Source organism: Hemitrygon akajei, chromosome 15 (assembly GCF_048418815.1).
Source record: "Hemitrygon akajei chromosome 15, sHemAka1.3, whole genome shotgun sequence".
NCBI classification, from domain to species: Eukaryota; Metazoa; Chordata; class Chondrichthyes; order Myliobatiformes; family Dasyatidae; genus Hemitrygon; species Hemitrygon akajei.
In genome coordinates this window covers 89,079,281-89,102,655 of record NC_133138.1, presented here as the reverse complement: position 1 = coordinate 89,102,655, position 23,375 = coordinate 89,079,281, and the positions used below count along the sequence as shown (strand labels likewise).

Genomic DNA, 23,375 nt, shown 5'->3' with positions numbered 1-23,375 from the left:
ACCTGAGAATTCTCAAACAGGGAGACACAAACTGAGAATTCTCAAACTGTGGAACACACAACCTGGAGTACTCACAAACTGGGGAACACACAAACTTAGAACTCTCAAACGGGGAACACACAAACTTAGAATTCTCAAACGGGAAACACACAAACTGAGAACTCACAGAATGGGGCACACCCAACCTGAGAATTCTCAAACGGGGAGACACAAACTTAGAATTCTCAAATGGGGAACACACAACCTGAGAATTCACAAACCGTGGAACACACAACCTGGAGTACTCACAAACTGGGGAACACACAACCTGAGAATTCTCAAACTGGGGAACACACAACCTGAGAATTCTCAAACTGGGGAACACACAAATTAAGAATTCTCAGACTGGGGAACACACAACCTGAGAATTACCAAACTGCGGAGCACCGATGCTGGAGAACTCACAAACTGGGGAACACACAATCTGAGAACACACAAACTGAGAATTCACAAACAGGGGAACACACAACCTGAGAACTCTCAAACGGGGAACACAAACTGAGAACTCACAAACTGGGGAACACACAAACTTAGAATTCTCAAACGGGGAACACACAAACTGAGAATTCACAAACTGCGGAACACACAACCTGACAACTCTCAAACTGCGGAACACACAACATGGAGAACTCACAAACTGCGGAACACACAGACTGACAATTCTCAATCTGGTGAACACACAACCAGAGAACACTCAAACTGGAGTAATTACATCCAGAAAACTCACAAAATGGGGAACTCACAAACTGAGAATTCACAAACTGGGGAACACACAACCTTTATGAACTCACAACCTGAGAACCATCAAACTGAGAATTCACAAACAGGGGAACACACACACTGAGAATTCACAAAATGGGGAACACACTAACTGAGAACTCACAAACAGGGGAACACAAAACCAGGAGAACTCACAAACTGGGGAACACACAAACTGAGAATTCTCAAACTGGGGAACACACAACCTATGAACTCTCAAACTGGGGAACACACAAACTGAGAATTCTCAAACTGGGGAACACACAACCTGAGAATTCTCAAACTGTGGAACACACATGCTGGAGAACTCACAAACTGGGGAACACACAACCTGAGAACTCTCAAACGGAGAACACACAAACTGAGAGTTCACAAACAGGGGAACACACAAACTGAGAATTCACAAACTGGGGAACATACAAACTGAGAATTATCAAACTGGGAACACACAAACTAAGAATTCTCAAACGGGAAACACACAACCTGAGAATTCTCAATCTGGGGAACACACAACCTGGAGAACTCACAAACTGGGGAACACACAGACTGAGAATTCTCAATCTGGTGAACACACAATCTGAGAACACTCAAACTGGAGTAATTACAACCAGAAAACTCACAAAATGGGGAACGCACAACCTGAGAATTCACAAACTGGGGAACACACAACCTGACAACTCTCAAACTGCGGAACACACAACATGGAGAACTCACAAACTGCGGAACACACAGACTGACAATTCTCAATCTGGTGAACACACAACCAGAGAACACTCAAACTGGAGTAATTACATCCAGAAAACTCACAAAATGGGGAACTCACAAACTGAGAATTCACAAACTGGGGAACACACAACCTTTATGAACTCACAACCTGAGAACCATCAAACTGAGAATTCACAAACAGGGGAACACACACACTGAGAATTCACAAAATGGGGAACACACTAACTGAGAACTCACAAACAGGGGAACACAAAACCAGGAGAACTCACAAACTGGGGAACACACAAACTGAGAATTCTCAAACTGGGGAACACACAACCTATGAACTCTCAAACTGGGGAACACACAAACTGAGAATTCTCAAACTGGGGAACACACAACCTGAGAATTCTCAAACTGTGGAACACACATGCTGGAGAACTCACAAACTGGGGAACACACAACCTGAGAACTCTCAAACGGAGAACACACAAACTGAGAGTTCACAAACAGGGGAACACACAAACTGAGAATTCACAAACTGGGGAACATACAAACTGAGAATTATCAAACTGGGAACACACAAACTAAGAATTCTCAAACGGGAAACACACAACCTGAGAATTCTCAATCTGGGGAACACACAACCTGGAGAACTCACAAACTGGGGAACACACAGACTGAGAATTCTCAATCTGGTGAACACACAATCTGAGAACACTCAAACTGGAGTAATTACAACCAGAAAACTCACAAAATGGGGAACGCACAACCTGAGAATTCACAAACTGGGGAACACACAACCTGGAGAACTCACAGACTGGGGAATACACAAAATGAGAATTTTCAAACGGGGAACACACAACCTGGAGAACACTCAGCCTGGAGAACTAACAACCTGGAGAGCTCACAACCTGGAGAGCTAACAACCTGAGAACTCACAAACTGGGGAACACAAACTGAGAACTCAAACTGGGGAACACACAACCTAAGAATTCTCAAACGGGAAACACACAAACTGAGAACTCACAAACTGAGAAATCACAAACTGGGGAACACACAACCTGAGAATTCTCAAACAGCGACACACAAACTGAGAATTCTCAAGCTGGGGAACACATAACCAGAGAATTCTCAAACTGGGGAACACACAACATGGAGAACTCACAAACTGGGGAACACACAGACTGAGAATTCTCAATCTGGTGAACATACAAACTGAGAACACACAAACTGGATTAATTACAACCTTAGACCTCACAAAATGGGGAACACAAAACCTGAGAATACTCAAACGGGGACACACAAACTGAGAGTTCACAAACTGCGGAACACACAACCTGACAACCCACAAACTGGGAAAAACACAAACTGAGAATTCTCAAACTGGGAACACAAAACCTAAGAATTCTCAAACGGGAAACACACAAACTGAGAACTCACAAAATGGGGCACACACAACCTGAGAATTCTCAAACAGGGAGACACAAACTGAGAATTCTCAAATAGGGAACACACAACCTGAGAATTCACAAACTGTGGAACACACAACCTGGAGTACTCACAAACTGGGGAACACACAAACTGAGAACTCATAAACTGGGGAACACACAGACTCAATCTGGTGAACACACAACCTGAGAACACTCAAACTGGAGAAATTACAACCAGAAAACTCCCAAAATCGGGAACGCACAACCTGAGAATTAACAAACTTCGGAACACACAACCTGCAGTACTCACAAACTAGGGAACACACAAACTGAGAATTCACAAACTGCGGAACTCACAAACACGGGATCATACATCCTGAGAATTCTCAATCTGTAGAACACACAACCTACGAACTCTCAAACTGGGGAACACACAGACTGAGAATTCTCAATCTGGTGAACATACAAACTGAGAACACACAAACTGGATTAATTACAACCTGAGAACTCACAAAATGGGGAAGACAAAACCTGAGAATACTCAAACGGGGACACACAAACTGAGAGTTCACAAACTGCGGAACACACAACCTGACAACCCACAAACTGGGAAAAACACAAACTGAGAATTCTCAAACTGGGAACACAAAACCTAAGAATTCTCAAACGGGAAACACACAAACTGAGAACTCACAAAATGGGGCACACACAACCTGAGAATTCTCAAACAGGGAGACACAAACTGAGAATTCTCAAACTGTGGAACACACAACCTGGAGTACTCACAAACTGGGGAACACACAAACTTAGAACTCTCAAACGGGGAACACACAAACTTAGAATTCTCAAACGGGAAACACACAAACTGAGAACTCACAGAATGGGGCACACCCAACCTGAGAATTCTCAAACGGGGAGACACAAACTTAGAATTCTCAAATGGGGAACACACAACCTGAGAATTCACAAACCGTGGAACACACAACCTGGAGTACTCACAAACTGGGGAACACACAAACTGAGAATTCACAAACTGGGGAACACACAAACTTAGAATTCTCAAATGGGGAACACACAAACTGAGAGTTCACAAACAGGGGAACACACAAACTGAGAATTCACAAACTGGGGAACACACAAACTGAGATTTCTCAAACTGAGGATCACAACATCTGAGAATTCTCAAACTGTGGAACACCCATGCTGGAGAACTCACAAACTGGGGAACTCACAACCTGAGAACTCACAAACTGAGAATTCACAAACTGGGGAACACACAAACTTAGAATTCTCAAACGGGGAACACACAAACTGAGAATTCACAAACTGGGGAACATACAAACTTAGAATACTCAAACGTGGAACACACAAACTGAGAATTCACAAAATGGGGAACACACAAACTTAGAATTCTCAAACGGGGAACACACAAACTGAGAGTTCACAAACTGCGGAACACACAACCTGACAACCCACAAACTGGGGAACATACAAACTGAGAATTATCAAAATGGGAACACACAACCTAAGAATTCTCAAACGGGAAACACACAACCTGAGAATTCTCAATCTGGGGAACACACAACCTGGAGAACTCACAAACTGGGGAACACACAAACTGAGAATTCACAAACTGGGGAACACACAACCTGGAGTACTCACAAACTGGGGAACACACAAACTGAGAATTCACAAACTGTGGAACAAACAACCTGGAGTACTCACAAACTGGGGAACACACAACCTGAGAATTCTCAAACGGAGACACACAAACTGAGAACTCACAAAATGGGGCACACACAACCTGAGAATTCTCAAACAGGGAGACACAAACTGAGAATTCTCAAATAGGGAACACACAACCTGAGAATTCACAAAATGGGGCACACACAACCTGAGAATTCTCAAACAGGGAGACACAAACTGAGAATTCTCAAATAGGGAACACACAACCTGAGAATTCACAAACTGTGGAACACACAACCTGGAGTACTCACAAACTGGGGAACACACAAACTGAGAACTCACAAACTGGGGAACACACAGACTCAATCTGGTGAACACACAACCTGAGAACACTCAAACTGGAGAAATTACAACCAGAAAACTCCCAAAATCGGGAACGCACAACCTGAGAATTAACAAACTTCGGAACACACAACCTGCAGTACTCACAAACTAGGGAACACACAAACTCAGAATTCACAAACTGCGGAACTCACAAACACGGGATCATACATCCTGAGAATTCTCAATCTGTAGAACACACAACCTACGAACTCTCAAACTGCGGAACACACAACCTGACAACTCTCAAACTGCGGAACACACAACCAGAAAACTCCCAAAATTGGGAACGCACAACCTGAGAATTAACAACCTTCGGAACACACAACCTGCAGTACTCACAAACTAGGGAACACACAAACTGAGAATTCACAAACTGCGGAACTCACAAACACGGGATCATACATCCTGAGAATTCTCAATCTGTAGAACACACAACCTACGAACTCTCAAACTGGGGAACACACAAACTGAGAATTCTCAAACTGGGGAACACACAACCTGAGAATTCTCAAACTGGGGAACACACAACCTGAGAATTCTCAAACTGGGGAACACACAAATTAAGAATTCTCAGACTGGGGAACACACAACCTGAGAATTACCAAACTGCGGAACACCGATGCTGGAGAACTCACAAACTGGGGAACACACAATCTGAGAACACACAAACTGAGAATTCACAAACTTAGAATTCTCAAACGGGGAACACACAAACTGAGAATTCACAAACTGCGGAACACACAACCTGACAACTCACAAACTGGGAAATACACAACCTAGAGAACCCACAAACTGGGGAAACCACAAACTGAGGATTCTCAAACTGGGGAACACACAACCTGAGAATTCTCAAACTGGGGAACACACAACATGGAGAACTCACAAACTGGGGAACACACAGACTGAGAATTCTCAATCTGGTGAACACACAACCAGAGAACACTCAAACTGGAGTAATTACATCCAGAAAACTCACAAAATGGGGAACTCACAAACTGAGAATTCACAAACTGGGGAACACACAACCTTTATGAACTCACAACCTGAGAACCATCAAACTGAGAATTCACAAACAGGGGAACACACACACTGAGAATTCACAAAATGGGGAACACACTAACTGAGAACTCACAAACAGGGGAACACACAACCAGGAGAACTCACAAACTGGGGAACACACAAACTGAGAATTCTCAAACTGGGGAACACACAACCTATGAACTCTCAAACTGGGGAACACACAAACTGAGAATTCTCAAACTGGGGAACACACAACCTGAGAATTCTCAAACTGTGGAACACCCATGCTGGGGAACTCACAAACTGGGGAACACACAACCTGAGAACACACAAACTGAGAATTCACAAACAGGGGAGCACACAACCTGAGAACTCTCAAACGGAGAACACACAAACTGAGAGTTCACAAACAGGGGAACACACAAACTTAGAATTCTCAAACGGGGAACACACAAACTGAGAATTCACAAACAGGGGAACACACAAACTGAGAATTCACAAACTGCGGAACACACAACCTGACAACTCTCAAACTGCGGAACACACAACCTGACAACTCACAAACTGGGAAATACACAACCTAGAGAACCCACAAACTGGGGAAACCACAAACTGAGGATTCTCAAACTGGGGAACACACAACCTGAGAATTCTCAAACTGGGGAACACACAACATGGAGAACTCACAAACTGGGGAACACACAGACTGAGAATTCTCAATCTGGTGAACACACAACCAGAGAACACTCAAACTGGAGTAATTACATCCAGAAAACTCACAAAATGGGGAACTCACAAACTGAGAATTCACAAACTGGGGAACACACAACCTTTATGAACTCACAACCTGAGAACCATCAAACTGAGAATTCACAAACAGGGGAACACACACACTGAAAATTCACAAAATGGGGAACACACTAACTGAGAACTCACAAACAGGGGAACACACAACCAGGAGAACTCACAAACTGGGGAACACACAAACTGAGAATTCTCAAACTGGGGAACACACAACCTATGAACTCTCAAACTGGGGAACACACAAACTGAGAATTCTCAAACTGGGGAACACACAACCTGAGAATTCTCAAACTGTGGAACACCCATGCTGGAGAACTCACAAACTGGGGAACACACAACCTGAGAACACACAAACTGAGAATTCACAAACAGGGGAGCACACAACCTGAGAACTCTCAAACGGAGAACACACAAACTGAGAGTTCACAAACAGGGGAACACACAAACTGAGAATTCACAAACTGGGGAACACACAAACTGAGAACTCACCAACAGGGGAACACACAACCAGGAGAACTCACAAACTGGGGAACACACAAACTGAGAATTTACAAACAGGGGAACACTCAACCTGAGAACTATCAAACGGAGAACACAAACTAAGAACTCACAAACTGGGAACACACAACCTAAGAATTCTCAAAAGGGAAACACACAAACTGAGAACTCACAAACTGAGAATTCACAAACTGCGGAACTCTCAAACTGGGGAACACACAAACTGAGAATTCTCAAACTGGGGAACACACAACCTGAGAATTCTCAAACTGTGGAACACCCATGCTGGAGAACTCACAAACTGGGGAACTCACAACCTGAGAACTCACAAACTGAGAATTCACAAACTGGGGAACACACAAACTTAGAATTCTCAAACTGGGGAACACACAACCTATGAACTCTCAAACTGGGGAACACACAAACTGAGAATTCTCAAACTGGGGAACACACAACCTGAGAATTCTCAAACTGTGGAACACACATGCTGGAGAACTCACAAACTGGGGAACACACAACCTGAGAACACACAAACTGAGAATTCACAAACAGGGGAGCACACAACCTGAGAACTCTCAAACGGAGAACACACAAACTGAGAGTTCACAAACAGGGGAACACACAAACTGAGAATTCACAAACTGGGGAACACACAAACTGAGAACTCACCAACAGGGGAACACACAACCAGGAGAACTCACAAACTGGGGAACACACAAACTGAGAATTTACAAACAGGGGAACACTCAACCTGAGAACTATCAAACGGAGAACACAAACTAAGAACTCACAAACTGGGAACACACAACCTAAGAATTCTCAAAAGGGAAACACACAAACTGAGAACTCACAAACTGAGAATTCACAAACTGCGGAACTCACAAACTGGGGAACACACAACCTGAGAATTCTCAAACGGGGAACACACAAACTGAGAATTCTCAAACGGGGGAACACACAACCTGAGTATTCTCAAACTGGGGAACACACAACCTGGAGAACTCACAAACTGGTGAACACACAACCTGAGAACACTCAAACTGGAGTAATTACAACCTGGAACTCCCAAACTGGGGATCACACGAACTGAGAATTCTTAAACTGGGGAACACACAAACTGAAAATTCACAAACTGGGTAACACATAATCTGGAGAACTCACAAACTGGGGAACACACAACCTGAGAATTCTCAAACTGGGGAACACACAACCTGAGAATTCTCAAACTGGGGAACACACAAATTAAGAATTCTCAGACTGGGGAACACACAACCTGAGAATTACCAAACTGCGGAACACCGATGCTGGAGAACTCACAAACTGGGGAACACACAATCTGAGAACACACAAACTGAGAATTCACAAACAGGGGAACACACAAACTGAGAATTCACAAACTGCGGAACACACAACCTGACAACTCTCAAACTGCGGAACACACAACCTGACAACTCACAAACTGGGAAATACACAACCTAGAGAACCCACAAACTGGGGAAACCACAAACTGAGGATTCTCAAACTGGGGAACACACAACCTGAGAATTCTCAAACTGGGGAACACACAACATGGAGAACTCACAAACTGGGGAACACACAGACTGAGAATTCTCAATCTGGTGAACACACAACCAGAGAACACTCAAACTGGAGTAATTACATCCAGAAAACTCACAAAATGGGGAACTCACAAACTGAGAATTCACAAACTGGGGAACACACAACCTTTATGAACTCACAACCTGAGAACCATCAAACTGAGAATTCACAAACAGGGGAACACACACACTGAAAATTCACAAAATGGGGAACACACTAACTGAGAACTCACAAACAGGGGAACACACAACCAGGAGAACTCACACTGGGGAACACACAAACTGAGAATTCTCAAACTGGGGAACACACAACCTATGAACTCTCAAACTGGGGAACACACAAACTGAGAATTCTCAAACTGGGGAACACACAACCTGAGAATTCTCAAACTGTGGAACACCCATGCTGGAGAACTCACAAACTGGGGAACACACAACCTGAGAACACACAAACTGAGAATTCACAAACAGGGGAGCACACAACCTGAGAACTCTCAAACGGAGAACACACAAACTGAGAGTTCACAAACAGGGGAACACACAAACTGAGAATTCACAAACTGGGGAACACACAAACTGAGAACTCACCAACAGGGGAACACACAACCAGGAGAACTCACAAACTGGGGAACACACAAACTGAGAATTTACAAACAGGGGAACACTCAACCTGAGAACTATCAAACGGAGAACACAAACTAAGAACTCACAAACTGGGAACACACAACCTAAGAATTCTCAAAAGGGAAACACACAAACTGAGAACTCACAAACTGAGAATTCACAAACTGCGGAACTCTCAAACTGGGGAACACACAAACTGAGAATTCTCAAACTGGGGAACACACAACCTGAGAATTCTCAAACTGTGGAACACCCATGCTGGAGAACTCACAAACTGGGGAACACACAACCTGAGAACACACAAACTGAGAATTCACAAACAGGGGAGCACACAACCTGAGAACTCTCAAACGGAGAACACACAAACTGAGAGTTCACAAACAGGGGAACACACAAACTGAGAATTCACAAACTGGGGAACACACAAACTGAGAACTCACCAACAGGGGAACACACAACCAGGAGAACTCACAAACTGGGGAACACACAAACTAAGAATTTACAAACAGGGGAACACTTAACCTGAGAACTATCAAACGGAGAACACAAACTAAGAACTCACAAACTGGGAACACACAACCTAAGAATTCTCAAAAGGGAAACACACAAACTGAGAACTCACAAACTGAGAATTCACAAACTGCGGAACTCACAAACTGGGGAACACACAACCTGAGAATTCTCAAACGGGGAACACACAAACTGAGAATTCTCAAACGGGGGAACACACAACCCGAGTATTCTCAAACTGGGGAACACACAACCTGGAGAACTCACAAACTGGTGAACACACAACCTGAGAACACTCAAACTGGAGTAATTACAACCTGGAACTCCCAAACTGGGGATCACACGAACTGAGAATTCTTAAACTGGGGAACACACAAACTGAAAATTCACAAACTGGGTAACACATAATCTGGAGAACTCACAAACTGGGGAACACACAAACTGAGAATTCTCAAACTGGGGAACACACAACCTGGAGAACTCACAAACTGGGGAACAATCAACCTGAGAATTCACAAACTGGGGAATACACAAACTGAGAAATCACAAACCGGGGAACTCACAACCTGAGATCTCACAAACAGGGGAACACACAAACTGATAATTCTCAAATGGGGAACGCACAAACTGAGAACTCACAAACTGTGGAACACACAACCTGAGAACTCACAAACTGTGGAACACACAACCTGAGAACTCAGAAACTGCGGAACACACAACCTGGAGAACTCTTAACCTGGGTAACACACAACCTTGAAGAACTCACAATCTGCAGAACACACAAACTGAGAATTAACAAACTAGGGAACACACAACCTGAGAATTCTCAAACTGGGGAACACACAACCTGAGAATTCTCATACTGGGGAACACACAACCTGAGAACTCTCAAACTGGGGAACACACAACCTGAGAACTCACCAGCCCAGGAACATACAACTGAGAACTTACCAATGAAGGAACTCACAATTGGGGAACTCCGTAACCCAGAAACTCATATCTGGAGAACTCACCAAACCAGGAATACACAACAGGGTGGCCCTGTTGGTGAGGAATGAGATTCAGTCCTTTGCAAGGGGGGACATAGGTTCAGGAGAAGTAGAGTCTGTGTGGATAGAACTGAGGAACAGTAAGGGCAAAAGGACCCAAATGGGTGTTGTCTACAGGCCACCCATCAGTAGCATGGATATTGGGTGCAAGTTGAATAGGGAGTTAACATTGGCATGTGACCAGGGACAAGACTATTCTGGATTTAGTGTTATGTAATGAACAGGATTTGATAAGTGATCTCGCAGTAAAGGAGCCATTAGGAGGTAGTGATCACAATATGCTAAGCTTTTATCTGCAATTTGAGAAGGATAAGGGCAGCTCGGAGGTGTCAGTGTTGCAGATGAACAGGGGAAACTATGGAGCCATGAGGGAGGAGCTGGCCAAAGTTGACTGGACAGATAGCCTAGCAGAAAAGGCAGTGGAACACCAATGGCAGGTATTCTTGGGAATAATGCACAAGGTGCAAAATCAGTTCATCCCCTAGAGAAGGAAGGATTCAAAGGGGGGAAAGGGGCCTCAGTGGTTGACAAAGGAAGTCAGAGACTGCATAGCATTAAAAAAAATGGAAATATGACAGAGCTAAGGTGAGTGGGAGGACAGATGATTGGGAATTTTTTAAGAACAACAGAACTTAACTAAAAAGACAATACGGGGAGAAAAAATGAGGTACGAATGCAAGCTAGCCGGGAATATAAAGGAAGATAGCAAAAGCTTTTTTAGGTATGTGAAGAGAAAGAAGATAGTTAAGAACAATGTTGGGCCCTTGAAGAATGAATTGGGTGAAATTGTTATGGGAAACAGAGAAATGGCAGAAGAAGTTAATGAGTACTTTAGATCTGTTTTCACTAAGGAAGACACAAGCAATCTCCCAGATGTATGGATGGGCCAAGGACATAGGGTAACAGAGGAAATGAAACAGATTGACATTCGGAAGGAAACGGTGATGAGAAGACTGATGGGACTGAAGGCTGACAAATCCCCAGGTCCAGATGGTGTGCACCCTAGGGTACTAAAGGAGGTGGCCCTGGAAATTGCGGATACATTGGTAATCATTTTCCAATGTTCCTTAGATTCAGGATCAGTTCCTGAGGATTGGAGAATGGCTAATGTTATCCCACTTTTTAATAAAGGAGGGAGGGAGAAAACAGAGAACTATCGACCTGTCAGCCTGACATCGGTGGTGGGAAAGATGCTAGAGTCCATTATTAAGGATGAAATAGTGGCATATCTAGATAGCAGTGATAGGATTGGGCCGAGCCAGCATGGATTTACCAAGGGTAAATCATGCTTGACTAATCTGTTGGAGTTTTTCGAGGATGTAACCAGGAAGTTAGACGGGGGAGATCCAGTGGATGTAGTGTACCTCGATTTTCAGAAGGCATTTGATAAGGTCCCACATAGAAGATTGATGGGTAAAATCAAAGCTCAGGGCATCGGGGGGAAGGCATTGACATGGATAGAAAACTGGTTGGCAGATAGAAAGCAAAGGGTAGCGGTGAATGGGTGTTTCTCGGAATGGCAGGTGGTGACTAGTGGGGTGCCACAGGGTTCGGTATTGGGACCACAGCTGTTTACCATTTACGTTAACGATTTGGATGAAGGCATAGAAAATAACATCAGCAAATTTGCTGATGATACTAAGCTGGGTGGCAGTGTGACATGTGATGAGGATGTTAGGAGAATTCAGGGTGACTTGGATAGGCTGGGTGAGTGGGCAGATACTTGGCAGATGGCGTTTAATGTGAATAAGTGTGAGGTTATCCACTTTGGGAGGAAGAACAGGAAGGCAGATTATTATCCGAATGGTATAGAGTTGGATAAGGGAGTAATACAAAGAGATCTCGGAGTCCTTGTTCATCAGTCACTGAAGGTGAATGAGCAAGTGCAGCAGGCAGTGAAGAAGGCTAATGGAATGTTGGCCTTTATTACAAAGGGAATTGAGTACAAGAGCAAGGAAATCCTCTTGCATTTGTACAGAGCCCTGGTGAGACCACACCTGGAGTATTGTGTAAAGTTTTGGTCTCCAGGGTTAAGGAAGGACATCCTGGCTGTAGAGGAAGTGCAGCGTAGATTCACGAGGTTAATTCCTGGGATGTCTGGACTGTCTTACGCAGAGAGGTTAGAGAGACTGGGCTTGTACACGCTGGAATTAAGGAGATTGAGAGGGGATCTGATTGAAACATATAAGATTATTAAGGGATTGGACAAGATAGAGGCAGGAAATATGTTCCAGATGCTGGGAGAGTCCAGTACCAGAGGGCATGGTTTGAGAATAAGGGGTAGGTCATTTAGGACAGAGTTAAGGAAAAACTTCTTCTCCCAGAGAGTTGTGGGGGTCTGGAATGCACTGCCTCGGAAGGTAGTGGAGGCCAATTCTCTGGATGCTTTCAAGAAGGAGCTAGATAGGTATCTTATGGATAGGGGAATCAAGGGATATGGGGACAAGGCAGGAACCAGGTATTGATAGGAATTGATCAGCCATGATCTCAAAATGGCGGTGCAGGCTCGAAGGGCCGAATGGTCTACTTCTGCACCTATTGTCTATTGTCTAAATGGAAAACACACCAACTGGGTAACATAAACTGGAGCTCTCACCAACTGGGGATCACACAAATTGGGGAATACAAAACTGGAGTGCGCACTAACCCAGGAACACAAACTGTGAACTCATCAGCCCATGAATAGACAACTGGAGAACTCACCAAGTCATAAACACAGAAATGGAAAACTCCCTAAATGGGGAACACCAACTGGAAAACTCAAGAATTCACCAGCCCAGGAACACACAACTGGAGAATTCACCAACTGGGTATCACACAAGTACAGAACTCATCACCACAGCAACACGTGACTGGAGAACTCAACAACTAAGGAACACAGAATTGGAGAACTCTCCAACTCTGAAACACACAAGAGAACTCACTAACCAATGAACACACAATTGGGGAAATTATCAACTCAGGAGCATAAAACTGGAGAACTCACCAACAGTGGAACACACAACTGGAGAATTCATCAACTCAGGAACACATAAGTGGAAAGCATTATAACTCAGGAACACACAACTGGGGAACTCATCATCTGTGGAACATGAAACTGGAGAACTCAACAACCCTGGGACATACAGCAGGGGAACTTACCAACCAGGGAACTCACAACTGGAGAACTCACAAACTGGGGAACACAAAACTGAATAACTCACCAACCAATGAACACAAAACTGGAGAACTTACTAACCCAGGAATGCACAACTGGGGAACTCACCAGCCCATGAACAGACAACTGTAGAAGTCACCAACTGATGAATGCACACTAGAGAAATGACCACCACAGGAACACCCAATTGGAGAACTCAACAACTCGGGGAACAAAAAACTGGAGAACTCATGAACACACAACTGGGGAACTCATCAAATGAGGAACACAAAACTGGAGAACTCAACAACTGCGGAACACAAAACTGGAGAACTCACCAACCGTGAAATCACGACTGGGGAACTCACTCACCCAGGAACACACAATAGGAGAATTCACTGCCACAGGAACACACAATGGAACACTCACCTACCAAGAAACACACAACTAGAGAACTAGGAACACAAAAATGGAAAATTCACAAACTGGGGAATGCAAAACTAGAGAACACACCAACACAGGAACGAACAACTGGAGAACTCTCTAACATGTAACACAAAATGGAGAATTCACCAACCCAGGAACGCACAATGGGAGAACTCACAAATCCCAGAACGCACACCTGGAAAAGACAGCTAGCCAGGAACGCACAACTGAAGAACTCACCAACTCAGGAACAAACAACTGTGGAATTCACCATCTGTGGAACACACAACTGGAGAACTCAACAATTCAGGAACACACAAATGGAGAACTCACCAACTGGGGAACACAAAACTGGAGAACTCAACAACATCTGAACGCGTAACTGGAGAAATCACCAAATGGAGAATGCACCAGCTCAAGAAAACACAATTGGAGAACTCAGCTACTGAGCAACACACCACAGAGAGCTCTCCAACCCAAGAACATGCAAACAGGGACTCACCAACTCAGGAACACCCAATTGGATAACTCACCCACCAAGGAACACACAACCGAGAACTCACCAATCTAGGAACAGACAACTGAAGAATTCATCAGCTCAGGAACACAGATCAGGAGCATTCATCAATTTGGAAACACACCAACTGAGGAACACAAAACTGGAGAACTCACCAACTGGGTAACACACAACTGGAGAACTTGCCACCACATTAGCACACAATCAAAGAATTCAACAACTCAGGAACACAAAACTGGAGAACTCACCAATCCAGGAGCACAAAATTGGAGAACACATCAACCCAGGAACACACACCTGCAGAACTCACCAAATGGGAAATACACAACTCTTGGTGAGTTGTGTGTTCCCCAGGAACTCAACCAGAGAACTCACTGACCCTGGAACTCACTGGAGATCTCAGTAACCCAGGAACACACAACTGGAGAACTCACCAACCCAGGAACACACAAATAGAGAAATCAATAACTCGGGAACACAGAGCTGGAGAATTCACCAACCTGGGAACACACACCTGGAGGACTCACTGATGCTGGAACACATCACTGGAGATCTTATCAGCCAAGGAAAGCACAACTAGAAAACTCACCAACTGCAGAGCACACAACTGGAGAATTCACCAACCCAGGAACTCAACTGGAGAACTCACCAACTCAGGAAAACACATCTAGAGAATTCAACAATCCAAAAAAACATATTTGGAGAACTCACCAACCCAGGATACACAACTGCAAAATTTATCAACACCGGAATGCAGAACTGGGAAACTTGCCAACCAAGGAACCCGTAGTTGGAGAACTTATCAACTCAGTAACGTACAGCTGGAGGAACACAATTTCTCACCATCCTAAGACTTCAAGGTCAGCAACTGAATAACTTTACACTCCACGTACATTCACCACTATCAGCTAGCAAAAGGAACACACCAAGCTGCCATTTCACAATTTGAAAACCACCATTTAAACACATCATAGCCAATGGGTAAACCTCCAAATCTTTACAGCTGAATCCCACAAACCAAACATTCTTCTGCTGGAAGGAATCACTAGTCTGTTACCAAACCATGGGAGGAAAAATCCTATTCAAGATTCTGTAGGTGAAAATATTCAATGCCTATCACACCACAGAATCAATGCAAAACATCTTGAGGAATTCCACAGCACAGCTCTATTGCCCTGCTCACCCACAATGAGAGCAGTACATCTGGAGGAAGACTCCAGGCTGTAGGAATTCATAAACACACTACCTCAGCCAAAGGAGTTCAGCAGCCCAGGTGGGCACAGCTGTAGGAACACATCCTAACACCTACAGTTGGAGGAATATACCAGTCCAAAACACCATTGGAGAAATTCACAATCCCAATAACCCGGAAGCTGAAGGGATAGATCACATTTGCAAAAATCCATGATTTTGAGGTCTTAAATTCCTTCAGTTATGGGTTGTTGTGATGGCAAATTCCTTTAGCTGCAGGCTTTAGGCTGGAAAGTTCCTGCAGTGGTGGAACATTGGAGAAATGAAGTCCTCGATTTGTGGTTTGTGGGACTGCCCTTCTTTTGACTTTAAACTGTTGGCATTGTGAATTTCTCCTGCATGTTTTGACTGCTGAGTTTCTCCAGTTGTGGATCAGGTACAGTTAGCATGGCTTGATGCAGGACAAATGGTACATCACTAATTTGAGTTTTTTGAGCTAACCAAGGATAATTGATGAAGGCATGGAGGTAGATATTGTCTATATGAGCCTTAATATAGACATTTGACAAGGTCCTGCAAAGGACCTTTTCAGCTCAGCTGCCAGTGACTAGTGGTGTTCCTCAGGAGTCAGTATTGGGACCACTACTTTTCACAAAGTTTGTCAGTGATTTGGACAATGGAATTGATGGCTTTTGGCAAAGTTTGCAGATGATACAAAGATAGGTGGAGAGGTAGGTAGTGCTGAGGAAGCATTGCAATGGCAGCAGGACTTAGACAAGTTGTAAGAATAGGCAAAAAAGTGGCAGATGGAATACAGAGTTGGGAAATGCATTTTGGTAAAAGGAGCAATATGTGAACTATAATCTAAATTGGGGAGAAAGGTCAAACATCAGAGATACAGAGGGACACAGGAGTCCTTGTGCAAGACTCCCAGAAGGTTAATTGAGTCTTTGGTAAAAAAGGCAAATGCAACGTTGGCATTTATTTCAAGAATAGAATATAAAGGAAAGAGATCATACTGAGGCTTTATAAGGCATTTGTCAGTCTGCACTTGGAGTATTGTCAACAGTTTTTTGCCCCTTATCTCAGAAAAGATATGTTGTCATTGGAGAGAGTCCAGAGAAGGCTCATGAGGATGATTCCGGGAATGAAGGGATTAACACATTCAGTGAACAGGGGTTCAATGAGTACAGCTTTGGGCCTCTACTCTCTGAAATTTAGAAGAATGCAAAAGTATCTCATTGAAACCTACCGAATGTTGAAAGGACAAAGTAAGATGGATGTGGAGAGGATGTTGCCTTTGGTAGAGGTATCCAAAACTAGAGGTCACAGCATCAAAATTGAGGGGTGACCTTTTAGAACAAAGTTGAGGAATTTTTTAGCTTAGAATTGGTGAATGCTCTGACACAGATTGCGGTGGAGCCATGGGTATATTTAAGGCGGAAGTTGATTGTTTCCTGATCTGTCAGGGCATCAAAGGATATGGTGTATCAGGTTGACTGGAATCTGGAATCAGCCATGATGAAATGATGGAGCTGATTTGATGGGCTGAATGGCCTAATTCTGCTCTTATTTCTTATGGTCTTATGGTAGGCTGGTACAGAAGGGTGAGGCACATGACATCCAAGGCAAGCTGTCTCATTGAATTGGTAACAAGAGGCAGAGGGTAGTTGTGGAAGGATACTTCCCTGATTGGAAATCTGTGGCCAATTGCTGGCATTGAGGAGAGTGAGGAAGATCGTCTAAGACTATAGCAGGATATTGATCAGATTGGAAGTTGGGCAGAGAATTGGCAGTTGGAGTTTAATCTTGATAAGTGTAAGTGTAAGTCAGGTAGTGTACAATAAATGTTACGATACCACAGAATGTTTGCAAATTCTCATGTCAATAGTTCCTTTATGGTGCAACTTTACAAAACATAGATTAATCGACATGGAGTATTGCACTTGGAGTGTGCAATTGGACTGCACAGATGTGTGCATTTCTGAAGTGTCCAGCTCTGGAGTGTGCAATTCCTGTAGCTACACTATAGAAAGGATATAATTGTGCTGGAGAGAGAGGGATCAAAACAGGAGGTCATATTTTGAGATGAGAAGAAGGAGTTATCAGCAGACCTTGAGGAGAAAGGTTTTTCCACACACAGAGTATCTGATATCTGGATCTCATTGCAAGAGGAGGTGATAAGGTCAGATAGAATTACTGTGCTTAATGGATATTTGTATAAGGCAAGACATATCAGGATATGGACATAATGTGTGGAGAAGGGATTAGTGTATATCGAAGAAGAAGTCAGCAGGAATCAGTTGGACTGAAGAGTCTGTTTCAGTGTTGTACAACTCTGCTACCCCACAGGACAAAGAGATCAGCAGCAGTGCAACACACAGTTGGAGGTGTACACCAGTGACCTCTCCCACACATCCAGCATAGCACATCACCATACCAAACTCTTCATCTCAACAACGCAGAGCAGAGATCAACACAGCACAAATGGAGGGACTTACCTGGCTAACAAGATATACCTGGAGGAACCCAATAAATTAAGTCTACCTAGAAGAAAGAATTAACCTACACAACAATGCATGCTACTTTAACTAACCAGGTCAGCTCACCACTGCTCCAAGACCACAGCAAGAGTACATCCCACAATAAAGAAATGACACCACAGCTGAAGGAGATTTCCAGTGTTTTGCCTCACAGCTGGAGGGACCCAATGGATTAACAAGTACAGCTGCAAGCTCATCTGCTCAATGTCCAACATCTGGAGGATCGCATTCAAAACGACACAGCTGTTTGCTCACCTGACTCAACAGTTGAAGGAACTCACTACACGATCACCCCACAGATGGAGGTGCACCAGCCTTGCACCTCACAGATGGAAGAAGTCAACTGCCCAACACTTCCATAAGCAGATATACAGAAGGCAGATACAATGTGTTGGAAGATCCCAGCATCTCATTCTGAATTCTGTATGCTTTCAGTTCAGCTTCTCTACTAATTGCTAGATGGTTACTTCTTTACAACCCATCATCATTTACTGAACAAGAGCCACTTAATAAGTTGTGGAAGAGACCAGATAGATGACTCATATGCAGGTGAGTTATGTATGGCAAATAGTTCGGATATATCCTGTAAGCCAAGTTTTATTATACAGAGTTCTGGTGTATAATTTTACCAGATTACACCAGTATGTCAGAATTTATGAATGATAAATACCAAATTAGAATATACCTCTTCCAGTTCTGTCATGTTGCACTGACACTTATTACTCAGGGATCTATTATATAGATTACATGGGTATTTATCATTCACAATGTTTCTATGAAGAACAGAAGGGTGTTTTTTAAACATATAATGCAAGTTACAACTGGGCAATCTCTGTAAGTCCTATAAGAATGCTTACACCGGATACATGTTTACACCTGAATATGTCTCAACTCATTTATATAGATTACATCAATATATAACTATCATTTAAACTACATAGGACCATCATTTCTCTGACATATAATAGTGTATACCAGACATACAGCTTTGCTGTTCATAATATACTGTGTTGGTATATATTCTAATTAACTTTCTTACATAAGTTATACCAGGAAAAATGGTCCCATTTTGTGACATATTACAATAGATTAAACACAGTCCTATTATATAGCTGACACCTAGATATGTCATTGGTAGTTTTTTTTTGCACTTAATTACAAAGTAAAACTAAATAATGTTCAACATGTTATACCAGTATTGATCTCAAACAGTTCAGTTATACACCTTACTGCAATCCCTGAAATTTCTGTCCTTTAGTATTTAGATTAGATACTATTCCATTATAACATTCATATTCGAGTATCCTTTACATACTAGTTATCACACAAATTATCCTGGAATATATAACTCAACAAACTACTATATCCTTTAACAGAGGTATATCTCATATCTTACACTGAGCTACAGCATTCAGATATCACTCAGATATATAAAACAGAATTGCATCATTCACTCTGTCAGGATGCATCACACTAATATACCACCACTGTTCTATATATTACACTGTGGTAGATATAACATTAAGCTATATTGCATGCACAACACTTTTAAACATTTCATCATGATTTGTCACAATAAGTTTGATTAAAATACATTTCTCACTCACAATATCATTGCATTCTGTTTTGTTGTATATCTCAATGATATCCACCAATGACTGTCTTCTGAAATAAGTCCTTTAGAGGATGCCATTCGTAGCTGCATTCCATGGATGCCATTTCAAAACATTACACGCAATACTGTTACAACAATGCTGCTCACTGTTGAGATAAACAAAACATTTAAACATTTTTTATACAAAACTAGCAATGCAAATTTCAAAAATAGAGAGAAACCACACAGAAGCAGACCCTTTGGCCCAACTTGTCAATGCCAACCAAGGTGCCAACCTTAACTGACTAATCCTGATCTGAAATAGCAAGGCCTTGTGTAGCAGCAATATCCAACATAGATTTGTCAAAGCAGCTTCTCTAACAGCTGGTGAACACTGGTAAACAAACCTTCTGTAGCTGCCAAAGCAACATCCCTTTGTTAAATTTTTTTTTAAAACTGATATTTGAAAGCAAAAAAACAATTAAAATTCATTCCCTGAATGATCAAAACAGCTGGTACATACAAATAAAACATTCATGAACCACACTGAGTTTTATCACATACAGATCTGTTATACAACAAAGTCATTTGGCATTTAGGATGCAGAGACATATCCTTCACAGTATTGTCATATGGATTATGTTAGAATACATGGATTACAATAAATACATTAAATAATAAAAGGTGAGGTGCATCAGTCTCAATCTTGTTCCGAAGAATAGATTGAGATATATGACCCAATTTTAATTTGAAATAGACTATACTGAAATATATCAATCATGGTTCACATTTATAGATTACTTTAGGACTAGCCCTCAAAGTTTTGGCATATAGATTACACTATGTTATGTCACTATACTATCCACAGGGTTGCCATGAGTCAATGGCAACTCGACAGCACTCAACAACATCAACAACGATATGTCACACAGTATAGCATTATACCACATTTCTTGTAAACCTCTATGTTCTTTGCATTACCCTTTGAGATATAGTCTTTACTGAAAATCCTATTTGTAGTTTTCACTCACAAGAGTGTAAGTTACAGCAGTACTCCATTAATGACACCACAATATTTCACTGCAATATGTCGTGCAGTTTTTAGATTCAGAATACTTTTTGATATAGAGTATCACATTATTTTAATCCGTTAATGAGATATGACCTTTGCAGGCTGAGCCAGCATTCAATTGCTTATCCCTAGATGCTCTTAGCAAGATGCTGGTGAGCAGCTTGAACTGCTGTAGTCTTTGAGGTGCAGGTATACCCATAACACTGTTAGGGAGGAAGTTTCAGGATTTTGATCCAGAGACCGTGAAGAACTGATGATATATTTCCAAGACAGGATGGTGTGTGGTTTAGAAGGCAACTTCCAACTTAGTGATTCATGGTTGAGTTATAATGTGTATACTGGAAAGATTATCTATAGCTCAGTTAACTGTATTATCATTTGGAAATTTCTTTCATAATTTGTTAAAAACAATACATTTGGGAACATCCTCACAGCTTTGTAACAGCGATCTTATTCTGTTTATCCCTTATAGTTTGATTTAATGGATAACCTAGGGATATATTGCTGAAACCTTTTCTAGACACACTGGAATAAGACCAGATGGTTTAGTAGATTATATTACAATATATTATTCTTTCTCTTTGTATAGTATTGTATTGGATATACCATCAAGGTCTCTTACAATATACTACAGATGCATCAATCAAAAACATTTTTGTAGTGGTATTGGGATATCTTATGTACATTCTTGCCACGAAGTTCAAGAATGCAGTATCACGCAGTATCAATTAGTTATGTGGATACACTGGAATACATTAAAAACAGTCCTCCTGCATAAATTACAATGAAATATTTCATTCGTTGTTCTGCTGCATGGTTTACGGTGGTATATTGCACTCATATATATCACTGCAAAATGTGAGTGTTGTTAATAGCTTTGTTTTATATCTTTCAATTAAATTTTGTTACATACTTTACATGGGGATAGACCATTGAATATTTGATTGAACTAAGATATAACATTCAGAGTTCTGTTTTATGGTCTACAGTACGCCTTTCCAAATTTGTAGTTCTGTGATGTATCATTTACAGTTCTGTTCCACAAACAGCACAGAATTGGTTTTGACTGAAAAATAGGAAGACTTAAAATGTAAGAAAAGCAACTTTATAAAAGCTGTCATTTCCAATGTTCATTTAGTAGAGACATTATCATTCAAGATCATTGGATAGGTGTGAATGAGAGGCTTTACACATTATTTGATTCTCCTCATGAAATACATCCCTATTGTTAGAGCTTCATCATGGATAACTGGCTCTTGCATCCTAATAAGCCATTTCTTCATCAAGTTATTTAATAGCTTCAACCAGAATGAAAACAACATTTAGAAAGATGTCATACGTGTACAAAAACACATTGTAAGCAAGGTAACAGAGAAAGCAAGTACTGCAGAGAAAACATATTATGCTTAGAACAACATATACAACACGCTGGAGGAACTCAGCAGGTCAGGCAGCATCTGTGGAAACGAGCGGTCAACGTTTCAGGCAGCATCTGCAGTTTACTTTGTGTTTACGATATCATGCTTAGAAGTAGTTACAAATTTAAAATGGGGTCACTCTGCAGAACAGTGGGAAATTGCTTATAACTAGAATGGATTATAAATCAAATATGAAAGGCCAACAGAACCAATGATCTGTAGCTTCTAATGCACATCAGCGGTCAAATCTTTACAATAAGGAACCTTATCTGCCAATGAATCTTAGAACTGGTAAGCATTAGGAACTGCAAGTGTATTTGAGCAGCTTTTGGTTATCCTTCACAGAGATAAACATTAACGAAGTATTTT

General features: G+C 42.1%; 1 protein-coding gene across 1 annotated transcript in view; it reads right to left on the bottom strand.

Moving 5' to 3' along the window:
- The window catches only part of LOC140739622 (fibroblast growth factor 18-like), a 401,578-nt gene extending 380,916 nt beyond the window's left edge, over positions 1-20,662 (bottom strand). Inside the window, exon 1 of the mRNA XM_073068021.1 lies at positions 20,530-20,662. The gene's annotated coding sequence lies outside the window, so the exon portion shown is untranslated. The remainder of the gene's footprint in view (positions 1-20,529) is intronic.
- Positions 20,663-23,375: the final 2,713 nt, after the last annotated feature.